At 54.2% G+C, this 7,500-nt stretch overlaps 3 non-coding genes across 3 annotated transcripts in view; all 3 read left to right on the top strand.

The window, feature by feature from the left end:
* Window positions 1–4,684: 4,684 nt before the first annotated feature.
* LOC126327957 (small subunit ribosomal RNA) lies at window positions 4,685–6,577 on the top strand. Its single transcript, XR_007561572.1, has one exon. It is a non-coding gene; the product is annotated as a small subunit ribosomal RNA (ribosomal RNA).
* A 369-nt stretch (window positions 6,578–6,946) lies between these two features.
* LOC126327963 (5.8S ribosomal RNA) lies at window positions 6,947–7,101 on the top strand. The gene has a single exon (XR_007561578.1). It is a non-coding gene; the product is annotated as a 5.8S ribosomal RNA (ribosomal RNA).
* A 188-nt stretch (window positions 7,102–7,289) lies between these two features.
* Window positions 7,290–7,500, top strand: part of LOC126327962 (large subunit ribosomal RNA) — a 4,258-nt gene continuing 4,047 nt past the window's right edge. Inside the window, exon 1 of the ribosomal RNA XR_007561577.1 lies at window positions 7,290–7,500. This exon is cut by the window's right edge and continues 4,047 nt beyond it. This is a non-coding gene — a ribosomal RNA (large subunit ribosomal RNA).

The following is a 7,500-nucleotide window of genomic DNA, read 5'->3' as shown; positions in this document are numbered from 1 at the left end:
TAGGGGCGAAAGACTAATCGAACCATCTAGTAGCTGGTTCCCTCCGAAGTTTCCCTCAGGATAGCTGGTGCTCGTACGAGTCTCATCCGGTAAAGCGAATGATTAGAGGCCTTGGGGCCGAAACGACCTCAACCTATTCTCAAACTTTAAATGGGTGAGATCTCCGGCTTGCTTGATATGCTGAAGCCGCGAGCAAACGACTCGGATCGGAGTGCCAAGTGGGCCACTTTTGGTAAGCAGAACTGGCGCTGTGGGATGAACCAAACGCCGAGTTAAGGCGCCCGAATCGACGCTGCGGCCGGCGTCGGCGTCGGCCGGAGTGTGGTCCGCCTTCGTCGTGGCCCGCGCCCCCTGGTAGCATAGCGTCCACCGCAGTACGGTGAACTACAATACCCCGCACACTATGGATGTGAAATAAAATATAATAACACATGATGCTTCGTAAGAAAATAGACTTGGGATAGGGTGTGTCGTTGGCAAGTCCCCGGGGCGGTTAGTGTGGGTGGTGATAAGTCGTTAGGGGAGGGTGAGGGTACGGCCACCTATGGGAATGTGCGTGAACTGCGCGAGGCAGAGTGTCAAAAGACGGCATCGCCATCTATGAAGATAGGACGGAAGCACGTGCAATGCCGACAGTACGTGCGCCATCTGTAGGTGCCCCGCGACATGACGTGGTGCAACGACGGTACCGCCACCTGGGGGAGGCCACGCGGACTAGGCCAAGTATGGGGCCCACAGTGCTCATTTGCCGAGCCCACCCACACAAAACCTGCACCCCCCCTCCAGCGCAGGAGCCGCAACCCGGGTGCGTACGCCGCACCAAGTGCTCCACCCGCGACCGTACGTGCCCCGCCGAAATCGCAACTCCGGCGGATGAACGGCGGACTTTTCTCGCAGTCGTAAGTTGCAATCCACCCCTATATCTTGCGTCTCATGAAGAGTTATATCAAGTATGCCAAATTCCCGCTGTCCCTATACATGCAGTAAGTTCGTCATGGGCGCTGGCCGGCAGGCCGCGAGACCTGACGCCCGGCGGCAAAGAGTGCCCCTCTGAGGATATAGATGTTCCGTTCCGCCGCACAATGGTGACGGTGACCGCTGCCTGCGGTGGCAACGCTGGGCAGAGTCGATACTCGCCGTGTGGTGGAAGGTAAACATTATGCGGTACATCAGTACTTTCCTAATAGTTCGGTCGTCTCACGGCACTGCTTAGTAAATGATGCAAGGCCACATATAGATGATTTATGCGAATGTCCCTATACGTGCTGTAAGACTGGGCACACAACGTGAATCGCACGTCAGCCACACACTCGAACATGCACCACTCTCGGCCTGCAACGGAGACACACAATACGTAAACATCTGGAATGCGACAATGTCGAGTGCATCCTCTCTGCCACATTGCACCGTCGACACTATGATAACCAGAGCAGTAGGTCCACCTATAAAAGCACAATACCCCACTCCTCCGACAACTACCATTGCTCAGATAAACCAACACCACCAACACACATCCTACACAGAGGGGCACCAAATATCACCCCCCCGCCCTCGTGTTATACCACATGAAAAATTGCAGAAGTGAGAGACACAGACCCGCCAGCCTCTTGCTACAAGCATCGAACCGACGTGACATATCTGACGGTGACTCAGGCATCCGCGTACTGCCACAACTATCCACCCCCCCCCCCCCACTCTCTCTCTGCCCCCTTCCCACACAATACCGAATTTAACCAACTTTATCGCTTAACCTAACTGTGGCTGTACCAGATTATCGCTTAACCTAACTGTGGCTGTACCAGATTATCGCTTAACCTAACTGTGGCTGTACCAGATTATCGCTTAACCTAACTGTGGCTGTACCAGATTATCGCTTAACCTAACTGTGGCTGTACCAGATTATCGCTTAACCTAACTGTGGCTGTACCAGATTATCGCTTAACCTAACTGTGGCTGTACCAGATTATCGCTTAACCTAACTGTGGCTGTACCAGATTATCGCTTAACCTAACTGTGGCTGTACCAGATTATCGCTTAACCTAACTGTGGCTGTACCAGATTATCGCTTAACCTAACTGTGGCTGTACCAGATTATCGCTTAACCTAACTGTGGCTGTACCAGATTATCCCTTAACCTAACTCAATTTGTCCCTTAACCTAACTCAATTTGTCCCTTAACCTAACTCAATTTGTCCCTTAACCTAACTCAATTTGTCCCTTAACCTAACTCAATTTGTCCCTTAACCTAACTCAATTTGTCCCTTAACCTAACTCAATTTGTCCCTTAACCTAACTCAATTTGTCCCTTAACCTAACTCAATTTGTCCCTTAACCTAACTCAATTTGTCCCTTAACCTAACTCAATTTGTCCCTTAACCTAACTCAATTTGTCCCTTAACCTAACTCAATTTGTCCCTTAACCTAACTCAATTTGTCCCTTAACCTAACTCAATTTGTCCCTTAACCTAACCCACGTTGTCCCTTAACCTAACCCACGTTGTCCCTTAACCTAACCCACGTTGTCCCTTAACCTAACCCACGTTGTCCCTTAACCTAACCCACGTTGTCCCTTAACGTAACCCACGTTGTCCCTTAACGTAACCCACGTTGTCCCTTAACGTAACCCACGTTGTCCCTTAACGTAACCCACGTTGTCCCTTAACGTAACCCACGTTGTCCCTTAACCTAACCCACGTTGTCCCTTAACCTAACCCACGTTGTCCCTTAACCTAACCCACGTTGTCCCTTAACCTAACCCACGTTGTCCCTTAACCTAACCCACGTTGTCCCTTAACCTAACCCACGTTGTCCCTTAACCTAACCCACGTTGTCCCTTAACCTAACCCACGTTGTCCCTTAACCTAACCCACGTTGTCCCTTTGCCTAACATAGTTCACTGCTCGGAATCTCTGGTGTCGTTGTTATCCTCATGTAGATGTCTTGCGAGTGTTGCTTACTTTCCACATATTCCCGCTATCCACTGTCAATTGTACTGCAATAGGACTATATCGCCCCCCCCCCCCCCCTCTGCCCCTCTCTTTGTGTCTCCGTCCTCTCAAGCTGGTCGGTCTGGCGTTTGAGTGTTAAATGAGCCTCGCAGCTGTTCAGTTGCGTTCAGATGTCGACGCCCTCAGTGTACGTCGTGGTATGGTCTGTGTCCATTGTCCGCTGATGTCGTACGCGTAACCCACACGCTGTACCGATCATCGGTAGTTACGTACAGAGTGAAGTAGTGTGATACGTGTGACCGTACGCTGGCTGTGCCCAACGGTGTCGAATCTCAATTTCCATATGTTGTGCTCGATGCTACTTGTCTCGTCTCCCAATAACAGCTAGGTTGCACTGTGGTACGCCGTAGAGGCGTGTGGGAGGAACGTACGAACGCATTGTATGTCACCCTGGGTCGCTGGGGGTGGTGGTGCGGTGAGTCAGGTCAGGTCAGCGTGAGCCGTGTGATGTAGTGACGCGTGTATTCCGACTTTGTCGTATTGCCTCACACAAAGTGCTACCCTGGTGGACCGCGTTCCATATCTGGGACATGCCGCAGATGCCGGTTGACAGTGGATCGCGGAAGGGACATCGCATACGTGCGCGGGCCACCTTCCACGTGTTCTCTTCTGCACATGTCGCAGTGTGTATGTGGTCTGATGTAGCGTGTCGTGACACATGACATCCTGGCATGCAAGAATTGTTGAATTCGCAAATGTAGGTGGACATCTACGTTTACTGCCCAAGATACGCAAATGAACTGGAAATCCGTTGTTGAGCGGTTGTTCACGCTGGAGGTGAATCTGTGATGGCGACGATCGGTACAGCTATTAACCGGTTGTTTCAGCGGTACCCGCCACATCCACACACGTGACTAGGCCCATGTGGGTATGAAGCGATACGCGGCGGTGGCTTGGTGGGACTGTTCCCGGCCGGTGAAGGGGGGCCGCCCGGCGTGTTGGCCGCGCGCTGCGTGGGCGCACGCGCAACAGGCGGCTGGTGGGGGGCGCCGAGTGGCAGGAGCGCCAGCCGACGGGCTCGGCAGGCGGCGCAGCTACGCTGCGGCGCACCCTGCACGCGGCGCCTGGCGGCCAAAGTTGGTTCAGCCGAGCCCGGTGCGAAGCGCGGTGGACATCTGCAGTGTGCTGGTCTGATTGAGGACTGTGTGCGTTGAGGATGCGCCGCCGCCTGGCACTCGGCGCCGCGACGCCGTCTGCTGCTCGGTCGCCCCAGCGGTTCTCGCAGGTGGTTTGTATCGCAGTTGTGCGGACGTGTTGGCGCGTGCGCTGTGCTGGGAGAGTTCGCTTCTGCACCCAAGTGGGGCTTTGCCCTTGTGTGGCGCTGGCGTTGGAGCTGCCGGTCACCATAGGTGGCGCGTGTTGTCTCCCGCCGGCAATGCCACGACAGCACGCTCCCGGGCCTCTGTCGGCAGCGGCAAGCTCAGTTGGGAGCAAGGGTGTTCGCACTAAAACCGTCTACTCGCCTAACTCCGGGCGATTGCGCCTCTCTCGAAACCGACCAAGTACCTAGGACGGCGCTGCGCGCCGCCGGGACCTGAGAGGGTTTCGAGGTGTATCGTGCAGGGGAGCTCGGCCTCCTCCTGTTTGCAGAATAATTGAGCGGACGCTTGCGTGTTCGCGCGGGCCCCCGGGACACACTCCCGGGCGGCCGGCTGCTCAGCTCTAGTTGACGCAGCTCCCTGGTTGATCCTGCCAGTAGTCATATGCTTGTCTCAAAGATTAAGCCATGCATGTCTCAGTACAAGCCGCATTAAGGTGAAACCGCGAATGGCTCATTAAATCAGTTATGGTTCCTTAGATCGTACCCACGTTACTTGGATAACTGTGGTAATTCTAGAGCTAATACATGCAAACAGAGTCCCGACCAGAGATGGAAGGGACGCTTTTATTAGATCAAAACCAATCGGATTGGCTTGTCTGGTCCGTTTGCCTTGGTGACTCTGAATAACTTTGGGCTGATCGCACGGTCCTCGTACCGGCGACGCATCTTTCAAATGTCTGCCTTATCAACTGTCGATGGTAGGTTCTGCGCCTACCATGGTTGTAACGGGTAACGGGGAATCAGGGTTCGATTCCGGAGAGGGAGCCTGAGAAACGGCTACCACATCCAAGGAAGGCAGCAGGCGCGCAAATTACCCACTCCCGGCACGGGGAGGTAGTGACGAAAAATAACGATACGGGACTCATCCGAGGCCCCGTAATCGGAATGAGTACACTTTAAATCCTTTAACGAGTATCTATTGGAGGGCAAGTCTGGTGCCAGCAGCCGCGGTAATTCCAGCTCCAATAGCGTATATTAAAGTTGTTGCGGTTAAAAAGCTCGTAGTTGGATTTGTGTCCCACGCTGTTGGTTCACCGCCCGTCGGTGTTTAACTGGCATGTATCGTGGGACGTCCTGCCGGTGGGGCGAGCCGAAGGGGTGCTTTCGCGTCCCGAGGCGGACCCCGTTTAAATCCTACCAGGGTGCTCTTTGTTGAGTGTCTCGGTGGGCCGGCACGTTTACTTTGAACAAATTAGAGTGCTTAAAGCAGGCAAGCCCGCCTGAATACTGTGTGCATGGAATAATGGAATAGGACCTCGGTTCTATTTTGTTGGTTTTCGGAACCCGAGGTAATGATTAATAGGGACAGGCGGGGGCATTCGTATTGCGACGTTAGAGGTGAAATTCTTGGATCGTCGCAAGACGAACAGAAGCGAAAGCATTTGCCAAGTATGTTTTCATTAATCAAGAACGAAAGTTAGAGGTTCGAAGGCGATCAGATACCGCCCTAGTTCTAACCATAAACGATGCCAGCCAGCGATCCGCCGCAGTTCCTCCGATGACTCGGCGGGCAGCCTCCGGGAAACCAAAGCTTTTGGGTTCCGGGGGAAGTATGGTTGCAAAGCTGAAACTTAAAGGAATTGACGGAAGGGCACCACCAGGAGTGGAGCCTGCGGCTTAATTTGACTCAACACGGGAAACCTCACCAGGCCCGGACACCGGAAGGATTGACAGATTGATAGCTCTTTCTTGATTCGGTGGGTGGTGGTGCATGGCCGTTCTTAGTTGGTGGAGCGATTTGTCTGGTTAATTCCGATAACGAACGAGACTCTAGCCTGCTAACTAGTCGCGTGACATCCTTCGTGCTGTCAGCGATTACTTTTCTTCTTAGAGGGACAGGCGGCTTCTAGCCGCACGAGATTGAGCAATAACAGGTCTGTGATGCCCTTAGATGTTCTGGGCCGCACGCGCGCTACACTGAAGGAATCAGCGTGTCTTCCTAGGCCGAAAGGTCGGGGTAACCCGCTGAACCTCCTTCGTGCTAGGGATTGGGGCTTGCAATTGTTCCCCATGAACGAGGAATTCCCAGTAAGCGCGAGTCATAAGCTCGCGTTGATTACGTCCCTGCCCTTTGTACACACCGCCCGTCGCTACTACCGATTGAATGATTTAGTGAGGTCTTCGGACTGGTACGCGGCATCGACTCTGTCGTTGCCGATGCTACCGGAAAGATGACCAAACTTGATCATTTAGAGGAAGTAAAAGTCGTAACAAGGTTTCCGTAGGTGAACCTGCGGAAGGATCATTACCGACTAGACTGCATGTCTTTCGATGTGCGTGTCGTGTCGTGTCGCGCAACACGCTACCTGTACGGCAGTGGCCGTGCGCCGCGTGCGGAACCACGCGTGCCTCTCAAAACTAGCGGAAGTGTTGTTGTTGTTGTGTGGTACGAGCGCTGAAGCTCTGGAGCGGCTGGCCTGCGGTACCTGGCGCCTGGCGCCGGTTTTGAATGACGTTCGCCCGAGTGCCTGTCCGCCCCGGTGTGGAGCCGTACGACGCCCATCGGCTGTGAGGCCGTTGGACACAAAAAAATAGTGGAACAGGGGCCGTCAGACGCCTCAGTCCCGCAAATGCTGCTGTCTTGAAAGAGACAGTGGGAGACTGAAAAGGAAAAGATCACCCAGGACGGTGGATCACTCGGCTCGTGGGTCGATGAAGAACGCAGCAAATTGCGCGTCGACATGTGAACTGCAGGACACATGAACATCGACGTTTCGAACGCACATTGCGGTCCATGGATTCCGTTCCCGGGCCACGTCTGGCTGAGGGTCGGCTACGTATACTGAAGCGCGCGGCGTTTGTCCCGCTTCGGAGACGTGGGAGTGTCGTGGTCGCCTGTGTGGCCGGCCGCGTCTCCTTAAACGTGCGATGCGCGCCCGTCGCCTGGCGGTTCGCATACCGGTACTTTCTCGGTAGCGTGCACAGCCGGCTGGCGGTGTGGCGTGCGACACCTCGTACAACGACCTCAGAGCAGGCGAGACTACCCGCTGAATTTAAGCATATTACTAAGCGGAGGAAAAGAAACTAACAAGGATTCCCCCAGTAGCGGCGAGCGAACAGGGAAGAGTCCAGCACCGAACCCCGCAGGCTGCCGCCTGTCGTGGCATGTGGTGTTTGGGAGGGTCCACTACCCCGACGCCTCGCGCCGAGCCCAAGTCCAACTTGAATGAG

Source organism: Schistocerca gregaria, unplaced genomic scaffold, assembly GCF_023897955.1.
Source record: "Schistocerca gregaria isolate iqSchGreg1 unplaced genomic scaffold, iqSchGreg1.2 ptg001073l, whole genome shotgun sequence".
NCBI classification, from domain to species: Eukaryota; Metazoa; Arthropoda; class Insecta; order Orthoptera; family Acrididae; genus Schistocerca; species Schistocerca gregaria.
Note: the sequence above shows the minus strand (reverse complement) of the source record. Positions and strands in the feature narration are given on the sequence as shown.